At 34.0% G+C, this 15,490-nt stretch overlaps 1 pseudogene; it reads left to right on the forward strand.

Annotated features, from left to right (window-relative positions):
* The first annotated feature begins 742 nt into the window (after positions 1-742).
* On the forward strand, positions 743-15,092 carry LOC121323898 (annotated as a pseudogene).
* The last annotated feature ends 398 nt before the right edge of the window (positions 15,093-15,490 follow it).

The raw sequence follows: 15,490 nt of genomic DNA on the forward strand, positions 1-15,490 counted from the left end.
ATATAAAGCAATGGGATAAACTGAAAACATTTTCAATGGAAATATATATTTATTTTGTGTCCAAAACCACATTTTTCATCTATAGTCAACATTTCATGCATTAAAGTGGTGACAGTTTTTTTTTTTTTTTTTTTTTAAGTTGGCAGCATTACCCTTCGAAAAAAAAAAAAAAAAAAAAAAGAACTACAACTTCCTGGATTTTATTTTATTTTTATTTTTTTTAGGTGGCAGCAATACGCTTTCGTACATCTGTACCTTAGTGTTAGTAGAAAAAGAAAGAAAGAAAGAAAGAAAGAAAGAAAGAAAGAAAGAAAGAAAGAAAGAAATATGTTAACCACCTAACTGCATATATCTCCCTTGGCAACCACCAGACACTTAGAATTTACGCCCTTGGCTTTCAGATATGCTATTTTAATTAGTTTGTTCATCTGTCAATCAATAACTTTACACACCCCTGACGCTAGAAGTAACCTCCATTTAAGTCAAGCTGATTGGCTTACCACTGATACTAGTACCATTTCTAAGTGGCTAATTTTTCTGTCTGTATGCGTCGCTCACGCTGGACGATCCAATGCTTTCTGCTCATGCTCAGTTGAAATAGAAAATACATTGTCCGGTTTTTAATGGGATCTGTGGCTGTGTCTGTCAAAAAATGATATCATATATATATATATATATATATATATATATATATATATATATATACACACACACACACACACACTAGTCTTGACAACAAATGCAGACGTATTCTAGCGTCTGACCAAATTACATTTGCGATTTTAATTCATGACAATGCCGGTAGGAAACCTGTTCAGTGTGGAATTCGGTTTGGTTTGGTTTTGTTTACAGGCTGTTGTGTAGTCAGTAGGCTGTTTGCGTTAATGGCTCCCCTCTGAATTGAGCAGCAGGCAGGGCTGCGGTACTGTTGCTATGGTGGGTTGACTCACGTACAAATCATTACTAGGAGGATGCAAATGGATAAATGGGCCATGTTGTTTATTGCTCAGTCAGTGCAAGTACTGACAGCACAAGCAGGAACAGGCTGTCAAACGCTGTCATTTGTGTTGCAGATATTAGTTATGTGCATGGTATTTTCGTTGGTTTGTTTGTGTTTTGCGCTATGTTTTTACATTGTATTTTGGGAGGATCTTTTTTTTTTTAAAATATTAGTTTAAAAACAAACAAAAAAACAATAAAAAGCGTAAACAATAAAACAATTGATGCATTATATATTGACTGTACCTTTGTGGAACTATTGTGCTATGCGTTTAAATACAGTAACACCACTAAAACAATAAGAGTTTATTCGGCTCCCAAGGACACGGCAAATAAGGATGAACAATTTATATAGAACAAGATTCTCGCAATATACTGTGTTATAGCCCAAGAGTGTCGTTCGCGGTTTACTACATGTGTGTTTTATCTATCTATCTATCTATCTATCTATCTATCTATATATATATATATATATATGTGTGTGTGTGTAATCTTAATGGAGATGATGGGGTACAAAGTGGTTCAAGGCCTCCAGTCAGTTTGTATATCCGAGTAATATATTCAAAAGTCACACTATCACAATATCTGCAGATAAAAACACAGTGGCAACATTATCCTTTGAATATGGTGGGATGAACTTATTTGTGCCCTATAGAGCAGGTCATTTCAATAATATACAAAAGTGGAATTCTGGACCAGCACAGCTTATGAAACACATACAAAGTCACAACTCTTTTTATCTCTTTACAGTTGTGTGCAGTACTCACTTTTGTACAGCCCCCTTTCCATGTGATGCACGATAAATCACAGTTGTTGTTGGAAGACATTACAGTTGCACGCACATAATTGTAATTTCTAAAACCACCTCACCCCAGAAATTTAGCTTTAAGGAGTTTTTTTTTTTTCCTTCAAAATGCAGCTCCTGTGGTTGAAAATCAAGGAATATTCAGCAAATATAGATATGTAGATGTGAAACATCCCTATTAACTTTCTGTTAATTGATATTTTCACAGAGTACCAAGCCTGGGAAACAAGAAAAGGTGGAGACCAGTGACACTGTTAAGGTAGTGGTGAGATGTCGACCAATGAACCAGAAGGAGAAAGGCATGGGGCACAAGCAGGCAGTCTCTGTGGATGAGAGCAGAGCGACAATCACTGTTAATAAAATCAATTCCACGAACGAACCTCCAGAAACATTCACATTTGATACAGTGTTTGGACAAGACAGCAAGCAGCTGGATGTGTACAATTTAACAGCAAGATCTATTATAGATTCTGTTTTAGAAGGATACAATGGTGAGTGGCTTTCTCTAAGCTTTTTTTAATAGTATATCAATCGTAGTGGTTACACAGAAGACATAAATAAGTATCTAAATGATTTATATATAGTAAAAAATAAATAAAAAATCTTCTGTGATTGCTTACATTTTACTGGAGCAAGATACAGGCACTCATATAAAATACTACTTTTTTTCCTATTAGGAACAATTTTTGCTTATGGGCAGACAGGAACTGGGAAGACCTTTACCATGGAAGGTGTGTGAGCCGTGCCTGAACTTAGAGGAATCATTCCAAATTCATTTGCTCACATATTTGCCCACATTGCAAAAGCAGAAGGGGATACCAGGTAAAAAAAAAAAAAAACATTTTTTAACAGGTTCTTGGTCAGAGTCCTATTTGGAAATTTATAATGAAGAAGTTCACAACCTGCTAGGAAAAGATCAGATGCAAAGGTTGGAGGTGAGCAGAAAAAGGAATGCTGTTCCTATTTTAGCAATTGAGAACCATTTCTGTTTTTTTTAAAGAATATACCTCGGAAGAAGATAGGTTTCTTTTTGTGTTTTGAATAGCGCAAGCTTTGTTCTGATTTATACATTTATATTTTAATTGTAATAATGCACTTTGTAAAAATTACACAGCTAATAATTCTAAACTATTTTGCGTGCAAATCTATTTCTACAAGGAAACAGGAGTTGCATGTACGATATATCATTACGTATAAACAGGTTAGTTCTGTGCTTTTAAAAGTATTAATTTGTCCTGTGAACCAGGTTAAGGAAAGGCCTGATGTTGGAGTATACATCAAGGATCTCTCTGGGTATGTGGTGAACAATGCAGATGACATGGACCGGATCATGACATTAGGACATAAAAATCATAAGAGTTTACACATGCCGGAACATTTTATACATTTAAAATAGTGTTAGCATCCAAATAGAAGGATGCAAAATTGAGTCCTTTTTTTAATTCATAATGTACTTTGCAGTTATTAAATCACAAGAATATAGTGAAGAAATCAAGCTGCACTTTGATATCCCCAGGTCATGTATGACTGTCAGAGAAGCATGTGCTTTGCAGAAGCAGGAAATGTTTTATAAGTCACAGGGTAGTCTTTTTAAGATTTAAAAATACTACTTGAATTGAAAAAACAAATGTAATTTTTTAGGTTCTGTTGGAGCGACGAATATGAATGAGCACAGCTCCCGTTCCCATGCTATTTTCACAATCACTATTGAATGCAGTGAGAAAGGGGTTGACGGAAACCAGCATGTGTGTATGGGCAAACTACACCTTGTGGACCTGGCTGTAAGTATTAGGATTATCATACAAATTGCCATACTGAATAATGATCCTGTCTAGACGACATCAGAGAAATTTGCTAGATACGTACACCACCAACAGAATTGTAATAGAATATACTTGGGCAATTGTGTGTCATTGGTGTGCTTTGTAGCCTTTGATATTTCTGGAAAAAAAAGACAAATATATTATAACATTAACCTACTCATTTGTTTAAAATAAGTTTTTTTTAAAATGTTGCACAAGGTCTAATTAAAAATATACAGGTATTCCTAATTGCAGTTAAAAATGAGTTTAAATGCGGCAGAATTCCCTTTTTGTCCCTCAGAGTGATGCCTGGCTATCTGTCAGAAGGGTGATTGAACTGATATTGTCAACAGTACAGTGCACACAAGATTGTCTTGTTTGTAAATGCATATTTATTTACATTTTTTGTAGGGTTCAGAGAGACAAGGAAAGACCGGATCAACTGGACAGCGACTAAAGGAGGCCACAAAAATTAATCTTTCTCTGTCTAACTTGGGCAACGTCATCTCTGCATTGGTAGATGGGAATAGCACCCATGTCCCCTATAGGAATTCACAACTGACCCGCCTTCTGCAGTATTCATTGGGAGGAAACTCAAAGACCATGATGGTAATACTGCTAAAGATAACTTTTAAATACAGTTAAAAACAAAACCAGCTATGCATCTTTTCCTGTGTGTATTGCTGAGCATGTTTAACGTTGCCTCACAGTGTGCAAACATTGGACCGGCAGACTACAACTATGATGAAACCATCAGTACACTTAGATATGCAAACCGTGCAAAGAATATTAAGAACAAGGCCAGAATTAACGAGGACCCTAAGGATGCTATGCTGCGCCAGTTTCAGAAAGAAATCGAAGACCTCAAGAAAAATGGATCTAAAATAAAATAAAATCTTGCAGTTTCCAGTGTCAAGTCTATGTTATTAAAGGCTTGTTCACCTATTACCTTATCAACAGCTAGATGGCATGCTTGTGACAGTGGATGACAGTGGATCTGAAGATGATGAAGATGACGAAGGGGAAGTTGGAGAAGGCGGAGAGAAGAGAAAGAAGCGCCGGGGTATGAATTGACAGTGCAAGAATGGCTCATCCAGATGTGGGGTTGGCATGCAGAAGCGTCTTATCTGACATCGCGTTACATTTTGATAACACATTGCCGAAAAAAAAAAAAAAGCTTTTCATGCAAATTTAAAGTCTGGCAGTTTGTAAGCATGATGTGGCTTATACAAAAGAACTCCCCCAACTAAATGGGTTACTAGTCATGAGGAAGTTGATTAGGCTTATGGGTTACTGCATTCCTTTGATTTTTTTCTTTAGAATTTTAGTTTTTTGTGATGGTTTCACCATTACATCTTTTGATTTTTTGCCTTTATATTTGTATCTACCTGATTAGCTGGATTGATATGAGTCGAAGTTACAAAACTGCAGTGCCTTACCAGTAAACCACACAATTGTATTACAACTATTATGTTCAGGACTGGGATTGATGTTTGCAAAAGCGTTCATTTTCAAATGGCTGCGTCCTTCTTCCTCCATTTTTTTTTGATCTTGCATGAAACTGCTTTTGAAATATATTTCTGGTTAGAAAAGTTTTCTGGCCTAGTTTCTAATCTGCAACACCTGAAACACAAAATCTGCAGAAAGCTTTAAAGGGTCTGATCTCTCACATTTTAAAGCAGAAATGGGTGCAGGTGTTTGCATTAAAGCTCAATATTGTGTGCTTACAGTTCTTCTCTCTAGCTGTAAACTAATCTGTAAATGTGCTTGAAGTAGTAGAATGGGTATGTTTTCATTTTATTTCTAGTGTTATGTCATTTAATGCAGCTTGAAATATGACATTGTGTGGTGACATAAAGATTAATAATCCATTGTAGATAAATATATAACAATGGGTCAAGCTTAATTATGTTTCATTTTTATCTGCTAATTTATGAACATGTTACATTTTTAGACAAAGTATGAGTTTGCAAGTTAACAAAGATGTATGGGGTACAAATTGTTTGATGTATTGATAAAATAAGCATTACAGCCATATATAAATATATTTTGAGAAAAATAATAATCGAACAATTACTTGCATACCTGTTCTACTTCAAGCTCTTTGAAAACTTTCCAGTCTCTAGCCTTAAAGAAATCTCACCTTGTGACTCTTTGCCATTCCTCTGTTATCTGTCACCCTTGGGTTTCTCTTGGAGTTTATCTCTCTTTCTTGCAGGCAGTAGCAGCAGTAGCTCAGACTCCACATGCTCTGTAATAGAGAAACCTCTGGATAAATCCCATACTAGTGAGTGGGAAAAGAGAACTGATTTCACATTAGTTTCTTCTTGGCATTTTCTCTTCTGCTGCTTTGGCCATCTTTTGAAAACCAAAGTTCTCCCTTTTATGTTTTTGTTCCTACAAGAAAACACTCATATCAGTTTTGTTTTTATATAAACTGGCTTAAGGAATAATCAGATTGCATGTGTAGAATTTTTCTTTATTGCCTTTAATGCTGGCACCTTTCACTAAACACATATAGACTGAATTTGCATCTTGCTTTATGGAAAAAAATGTGACATGCAAAGACATGGAATTACAAGTTAGCCACAAATAGAACTAGATGTTTAACCAGTTGCATATAGTTGGTGAGAATTTAATCAAGTTTATATATTTTTTATTGTGTTTTTTCCATTTTAATAAATTGTCCTTCAAACAATATTTAAATACTATTTAAGTTGCATACTACATTTCAAAATCATGCATGTCATTTAACTCTGTTTTCTGTTTCCCAAACAGAAACGTTAAGTCAGCAGCTTTAGTAAAGTTAATAATACATATTATAAAAATGAAAAACAATTGGAGCATTTAATTTATAAGTTTATGTATTTTATTTGGAACTGTCTGTACAAAATATCCAAAGTAAACATGCAAGTGCACCTTACATTTTTAGGTTCTGCAAAGATATTCCGATAATCTTTTTTAAAAGATAGTGAAAAATCTTTAGGAGTTTTACAAGTTTCGGTCTTCCAGAAGTGTAGAATTTGAATGAGCACTTGTATCGCGTTAATCTTTTTTTAGAAACTTTAAAATATATAGCGTTATAAATTATTTAAATATATATATTATATATAATATATTAATATATATATATATCTATATATATATATATATATATATATATATATATATATATATATATATATATATATAACATAATTATAAATTTATTGCATACTATTCGATGCTTTGAAATTTTTGAAATATTTTAATTTAAGCTTGCTACTATTCAGTTTGAATTTTTTTTTTTCAAATTGATGAGTTAATATCGGCATTTATATTTGAAAGAATTTACCGGGGGGGTTTTTTCTGATCTTTATTTTTCAGTTCAAGCAGAGAATGTGTGTGATCTACCTTTATGCTTAAAACACACACACACTTTATTGTCTCATTTAGCTAAATCCCTTTTCGTATTCAGCATGCAACAAAACCATGGTTACCAACATTCAAATTAAACTAACGTTTGGTCACAGCGGAGCTATACCTTGTATAAATAAAGTTCCTACACAAATAAAAGTGTATTACACTGTACTGTAGCATACATTTATAAGTAAAAATAATATGCACAGAACAAAACATTAGGTAGTTGAACAGAACTAACTTGCACTTATTATTCATAGTCTGAGCACCTCCCACTCCTGCTTCAGCACAGCTGGACTCAGGTAAGGAAGGTAAGGCCCGCTTACCTGCCTTACCTTCCTTACCTGAGTCCTGGTACCTCTGCACACTACCCTAATCGACGGCTGAAGTCTTCAGGGTAGTGTGCACAATACTCTAAGTGTTTTCCTCTTGTGCACCATTTTCAAATCAAACTAGTAACTGTCACCGTATACCTATAGCAAAAGCGTGCCTACATCTTAACCTGCTAATTTCAAAGTAGGCACTTTGAATGACAGGCGCTGTAGCTGGCAAATGAAAGTACACAATTGATGAAGGTCTTGATGAGTGACAGTCATTTAAACGATCGAGTGCTTTCTAGCGCTGCTTCAGTCAATGAGGTCTGTCAGAACAGGATGAAATGACTGACAGTGAAACTACAGAAGCCTATTCAGGGACCACTGAGTTGACTGACAGTGACACCTAGCCATTCAGCGTGGAATAGAGACAGGACAGACCAATTATAAAAACTACACAAACTAGAGATGATTTCTAAATTTATTATTTTTGGTAAGAAAATGTAAAATATAATGGTCTCATGTGCATTTATTTCAGTCAAAATATTTTTCGGGAATTCGACGTTTAGTGAGCTTTACCGATTAAAATCGAAAAGTAGCAAGCCTATACATAATACTGGTTTCCAACTAATGCAAATCAATCAATCAATCTATATATATATATATATATATATATATATATATATATATATATATATATATATATATATATATATATTCATACTATAAAATATTTGCCTGTAATAATATGCCTATAAAATGCCTGTAAAATAAATATTATGTATCAAAATAAATGTTTCATTTCAGAATACTGGTATACCATTTTCACTCTAAACAAAATACACTGATTGCTCTTCCTGTTACTTTGCCTAGCAGATCATTGCTGTGCTTCCATTTCTTGTCTGCTTTTCTCTGTATTGTAAGTCATTTCCTTGTGAATACTGGCTACAGTAGTTTGTAAATGACTATTCCCCTTCAGTAAAGATTAGGGAACCATTTATGCATTCTTATTTACTCCCAGTGAATTCTCTAGTCTAGTGGTTCTCAATCCTCGCCCTCGGGGACCACTGCCCTGCTGGTTTTTGTTCCAACTGAGCCCTCAATTACTTAATTGAACCCTAATTGAACTAATAATTAGCCTAATCTGAGCTCTTAAATTAGGATTGAGAAGCGCTGCTCTAGATTATTTCACAATGTAGTGATCCTGCAGCTGAGCAGTACTATCTCCTTGATGAACTTTCTTTGATTGAGAAAAACTGAGCAACTGCTCAGATTTTCCTAAGAATCTCATTAAACATGTTTTAAATGGTAGCATTAATAGCAGAGAAGGGGGAAGTCACTTTTACTTTATGTAGCTCTTGTGCCATGAGCCCATGGAATCCACTGCTTGTGTCACAAATCGGTGTTTACTTTTTTTTTTTGTGTGTGTGTTTTGATTGTTTTTCTTTTGATTCTTACTGGAGTTTAAAAATCAAGAAGTAGTACTTTGTTTTCTTCTTTTTTATCTTTTCTTGATGTAAATGCTGCCAAACTGTTTGCTAATTTCTTCTTTATGCATGATCAAACAGGTTGGTTTAATCCCATTTTTATGTTTTTGCATTGTTACAGGTGTTGGAAGTTTCATATTTACATCAATACATGTCTTACAAGTCATGCCTCTGTGTGCATATGTGTGTGTCTGTGAGTGTTTGTGTGTTTTATATATTACTATTGCTAAAAGACTGCAGTTACACATCACTATGCTGTTTATTAGCAGCAAGTACAGTATTGTTCAAATACAAACTACTGTATTCAGCACAAGTATACTGTATTGCACATGGACATTTTTATTGCATACTTCACCTGACATAGCTGTTTCCTTGGTGTTCACATGGCCATAGGTATTCTTTGTCTAAATTGCCCCAAACGCTGCAGTGCCGACAGAATAAGAATGGTGTTCGATATGTACAAGTCTGTTATAACTCTGAGAGCGCTCCAAGCCATTGCCCAAGATCTTCCTATCTATCCCGCATTGCACATGAATGTATCTATGGGCCAGGTGTATAGCTGTGAATGAATACAGTATGCTTTACATATTACCAATGGAAACAAAAATATGATTGGCCACTGCAGACATTCTTATTTTTGTTTAAAGTTTTTATAATTGTTATTAGATGGATTATAGCTTCAAAAAAAAGTCCATGTCTGATCATTTTAGCAGGTCTTTTCACCTTTTCACACTGGTTTTTCAAGGCTAATTAAATTTGCAGTAGAAAAGCTGCACTGGATCAAACAGATTTGCAACAAGAGTCTCTTTATCATCCATGATGTGGTCTTTTTTGTTGCGCCGTATGTCACATTGAATTTTTCTGCTGCTGATGCTGCTTGTACTCTCTTTTCAGCAAAGTCCTTTCTAAAAATAACTGAGCTGCAGCTTGTTGCTTTTACCACAGTTGTATGCATGAAGGACTGGTGTCACTGAGTGAAGTGTCAAACTGCTTATAGTTTAAATTATGACTCCCAAGCATTGGCTACAACCAATATTTTATCTGTCATTCTGATGCCCTTTGTAATTTTGTTTGATTCTCTTAATGGTCCAAGAGTATTGTCCTGCACCACTGGGGTTGAGCTTTGCATTTAGAGGCATTGAGTTACATTAAAAATGCTTAAAAAGAATAGATTGCAATTTAACAAGGTCTTGGCCATTAAAAAATAAAATGCATGTATTTTAAGGTAAAAAGAAGGTCTCCCCTGACAAAATGGTGGAGATGCAGGCCAAGATTGAAGAGGAACAAAAGGCCCTTGAAGCTAAACTTGACATGGAGGAAGAAGAGAGGAACAAGGCCAGAGCTGAGCTGGAGAAGAGGGAGAAAGATTTGCTTAAAGCTCAGTAAGTTATAATGCCCCACCCCTCCTCAGTTATAAAGCATCAATCTAAAGGGATCTTCAGCATGATATTCCATGTGACTATGGATTCCGGATCTAAAGCAACAATTTTTTAGATATTTGCTTCAAATTTGGTAGGCAGACATCTTTTTTATTATTATTTTTTTATAAACCAACCAATGACAACATTTTGCTAAACTGAACAACTGGTGGCAAGATAAGTTTTATCTTTAGTGAATCCTCTAGTGCAGCATACAATGGCGCAGTGATTCATTTATTTGTAGTTTTTTGTCACTAAACTTCTTCCCACAATTGTTCTGTTCCTTGCACAAGATAAACAAATACTAATGCATGTCTTAGTCAGAAGTTACAACTTTGTTGTGTGCCTTTTCATTTGAGCTTTTAAAAAAAAAAAAAAAGTTGACCTTTTTCACTGTAAAAAAAAAAAACAAAATCTATTCCTTGATCAGGCATTGTGCTGTAGCTATTTGTAGCACTTGATCATCTGTGCTAATAGACAGGAGCATCAGCTTCTGTTGGAAAAGCTGTCTGCCTTGGAGAAGAAGGTGATTGTAGGGGGAGTGGAACTGCTGGCCAAAGCTGAGGAGCAGGAGAAGCTTCTTGAAGAGTCCAACAATGAACTTGATGAGAGAAAAAAAAAGGCTGAGCAATTGCGCAGGGAGCTGGAAGAGAAAGAGGTGACCGGTTTGTTAAATCCAAAGTTGAGTAGGTGTGCCAGCAGTGACTTGGACAGCAACTAAATTCACTCACTTAGAACTTCTGTATATGTTTTGTTTTATATTTAAACAGCAAGAGCGCCTGGATATTGAAGAGAAATACACCAGTTTACAAGAAGAGGCTCAAGGAAAGACCAAGAAGCTTAAGAAAGTGTGGACCATGCTAATGGCAGCGAAATTTGAGGTCATTAAATCGTCTTTGTTGTTTATATAAAAAAGGAAGGCGAAGGATCTGACCTGATTGTAATCTATTATTCATGTTGTAGTTATATGTATTGGGTACACACAGTTGTTGTTATGACTCTATGCCTTTTAAGTATGCAAGGCCTGTTCATCAGACAATGCTTTGGCTAATGTATGCAGTTTGGATTATTATTTGACACCCACCATATAGTGCATGTATATTTCTAGAATATAAATGTAGAGCAACAGTGGGTTTTTAATGTTCACTAATGTGTTGCAATGTTTTCTGAATTTCTCTGTGAAAGGACATACAATTGAGTGTTTTATCTCCTTCTGTTCAAATTCTTCTAGATGGCTGACCTGCAGCAGGAGCATCAAAGGGAAATCGAAGGGCTGCTCGAGAATATAAGGCAGCTCAGCCGAGAGCTAAGACTCTAGATGTTGATTATTGACAACTTTATACCACAGGAATACCAGGTAAACAAATCGCTTTTAACAACACCACTATATAGCCTTCATCTTTTTATATGTGCATACATGGAAAGTCAGTATACCTATTAAAGTGCTTAGTTTGTTTTACATTGCAGATAAGCATGACAAATTCTAATACAATCATAAAGAATTGTGTTTTACATTTGCTAGGTAACAAAAAATTTATGAGTTGCCCGAGTATTAAAACTACATTTCTGAAATACTGTAATGAGATCCTCTGTTCAAATCTGCACACTTCATTGATTTACAGTGTTGCGTTTCCATCTTAAAAATGGTGCACCTTTTCTATCTACTGTTGAAGTAGAAAATTAATTTGAAAAAAAGGTTAAATGCTGTTTTCCTCCTTGGTAGGAGATGATTGAAAACTATGTACACTGGAATGAAGACATTGGAGAGTGGCAGCTGGTAAGTTGAAAATGTATTGCAGCATTACTGATGTTTCATGGTAACGGTTTAGCTTAATAACCTATTAGAAACAATCCATGATAAAATAGAGTTTTAAAGCATGTTCTAAACAACACAGTGTTTGTATAGCATGTAACTTAGTCAATTCTAAACTAAAAAAGTGTAATTGCTATATAGCATGACATAGGAGTAATTTGTCATTAAAATATAATATATATTTCTGTTATTAAGTGTCAACATCTTTAACACATTTGTGGATGTTTTTATGAATGAATCCTTTAACTTAAGAGTAATTGGTTTCTATTTATTTTTTTTAAGACAATTTAGTATTTTTTTTATTTTTATTTATATATGTATAACGTTTTAAATGCTGTTATTTTTCCTTCTTTAGAAATGTGTTGCATACACTGGAAATAACATGAGAAAACAAACTCCTTTACCCGATAACACAGAAAAAGTTGTAAGTTATGTGTATTTATTTTTTCTTGGTACATTTTAAACCGCTATCTTTTCCTAGTCATAATATGCACAGTAGTCTTATTTTTGGTGCTGAGGTGTTAATAAAAATTACAGATGACAATTTTGATAAGCTCTGGTGACAACTTGTATTCCCCTTTTTATGGAAAGGGATCAGCGTTCAAATGTAACTGGTTTGTTTTCAGAGATCCCAATTTAGCGCTTTTCTTTAACTACCTTTACCTAAGATAACACTGACTAGTCCAAGGTTAGTGTTAATTGGGGTCTGTGAAAGCAGCCTTACACATCTAGCATTGTTTAATCTTCCTGTGTGTTTTGTTGTTTTTCTTGTTGATTGTTGCAGCCGTTCGAGGTTGACCTGTCCCATGTTTACTTGGCCTATACTGAGGAAAGCCTGAGGCAGTCCCTGATGAGATTAGAGAGACCAAGAACTTCCAAAGGTGGATAATCAAGGCCTAAAAGTGGCAGAAGGTAACTTCATACACCACATTGAGTTATTCGGTTGCTTCCTTCCACTGAGTTTTTTAAAATGTCTTTTTTAAATGTGTTTTTCTTGAACAAATAAATATGTTTAATTCTGGGTAATTTTATAGTTTTAATAAAATAAAATAAAAAACAGTCACGCTTTTTTTTAAGATCTTTTTTTTTTTTAGTTTTTATTTTAGTTTTTTAACTGTTAACAAACATTGTTAATTTTTAGGTTAGGGTTAATAAAAACCTGGTTTAATTTGCTAAACATTACTACAGAACCAATTTCAAGCATATGATTGATTGGGTATTAATCATCTATAGGGCTTTGGGTTTTGATTGATTACCCATAGGGCTCTGATATTTGATTGATCATCCATAGGGCTCTGGTGTTTGCAGTTTTAGCTGGCTTATTATATATTATTAACTAACAATTAGCAGAAAATACATAATGTACATTAACATGTTTATTAGCTGTCTGTTAACAGTTAATAAACAAAAAAATGGTCCTTAAAGTGTGACCAAAAAAACTCATGTTCTTACTTGTGGTTCCTAATCTAAACTTCATTAAACTTGTGTTATTTTGTTTCAGAAAATGTTCTTCAAAACAAGATACAGTAATTGATTCCCTTGTTTTTACAGTTGGACTTTCTGAAATATTAAGGCACATCATAAGCAAAGATCACATTCTTAAAAAAATGTAGTAACATTTGTAAAAAGCATAAACTAACATCTTAATAGTCTTAAGTAAATCTCTTAGTGTTGCATGGCCATACAATGTAACATTAGGAAGAACTTCTGGAAGTGTGTTAATATGCTCAATGTTCTACATAGGATAACTGTGCAACTCTTAATATTTTTTATTTGTAAAATCCTGTCTTGTGATGATAAAATGCACATGATACAGATCACATGTTTTGTATTGTTGACTAGAAACATACACTAGTTAACGACAGCTGATGTTCATTGTGAAGACATTCACCTGGAAAATATTGAGAGTATTAAAGTACTTTTGAATGCAAGTAAATACATCTGCTGTGTATTAAATGCTAAATAAAATGTCTGAACCATCTGTAATATTGTTGTTAGCAACAGAATTGCTTGAATATGTATATATTGCACATTATTTTTTATGCCAACGTACTGGCAGGACAAGCTTCAGTGGAACATTACCATATGCGGATTGGATGACACTGACCTGTAAAAAAAAAAAAAAAAAAATTCCACAGATTCAACACTTTTATTATCTATCTATATGCAAAATATGACTGTTGTATTACATTAATCTGCAATCTGTTTTGGACCACACAGGTTTTCTAACGTGTAACCAGGCATACAATGGTTAGCTTCTATAGTGTTACATTACCTAATGTTGCAGATGCATGCACTTCTTAATTCCAAGCATGAAGCATTCATTGTGGTGATTTTAAATGTTTCACTGCAGAAATGTTCTGCACTGTTGGTATTTGCCAAGGCACTTGCAAATAATACTGTAACACTGTTTATACGCAAGTGAGTTTGCATAGTTGTGTCACTTTATTATTATATTTTTATTTAATGCATGTCCAGATAACTACTAATCTATTGCAGAGGATACAACAACATAAGTATTTAGTTAGTACTGTAGCATTCTTTAATGGACCCAGAAAATGTATTTAATTAATACTGTAGCTTTTATTTATGTATGTGTGGTAACTACATTGAGTGATCTGATCAACATGTGCATTTCCAGTATGCCCCCAGTGGTTCTCTAAGAAGTGCAAATTGCTAGTGAATTACAAAATTTTACATTTTAAAAACAAATCAATTATATTGTAATACGTTTGTCCTATAATTAGTACATTGTCACCCAGGCTTTTCTTTTTTTATTTAATTTTTTATTTAATTTTTTTTGACCTGCACAGAAATTGTATTGATTATTAGCATTAGGATTTCCAGTTGCTGATGATATAGCAGTAGCTGGGCCAGAATTCAGTTTAGCACGGTTGAGGTTAGTTTTTAACAATACAGGAATGCAATAACTTAAAAAAAAAAAAAAAAAAAAAAAGGAAAAATGCTTCTACATGTGTCAACAGTAGTGACCTATATACTCCTAGGAATAATTAGTGCATCGTGTTGTACAATATATGTGTATATAATCAGCAAGTCTTTAAGAAATAAACTACTTCATGCTTATCATTTTGTGTACTTTTAATGTTTTTTTTTTCTATTTCCCTTTTCAATAAGCACTGAGATAATATATAGGTTTCACTTTTACTCAAGATTGACATGATGTAATGAACAGCAATAGAAATAGTTAGCATTTTTTTTTTTTTTTTTTTTAATTATGGTATATTTAAGTAACTGTGTTGCAGAGTTTAGCATTTTTTTTATTACTTCAAACAGATAAGACTACATGCATTTTGGTGATTAATTGAGGTATTAAAGTGTAAATGTTATCTTCTTTGCTCTATTCAAACTTTCTGCAAGCACTGTCTAAGTGAAAGGGGATGAAGAAAGTTATTCTGATCTCATTCCGAAATTCTGAAAAATAATTATAACCTG

This window comes from Polyodon spathula, chromosome 12 (assembly GCF_017654505.1).
Source record: "Polyodon spathula isolate WHYD16114869_AA chromosome 12, ASM1765450v1, whole genome shotgun sequence".
In the NCBI taxonomy this organism is placed as follows: domain Eukaryota; kingdom Metazoa; phylum Chordata; class Actinopteri; order Acipenseriformes; family Polyodontidae; genus Polyodon; species Polyodon spathula.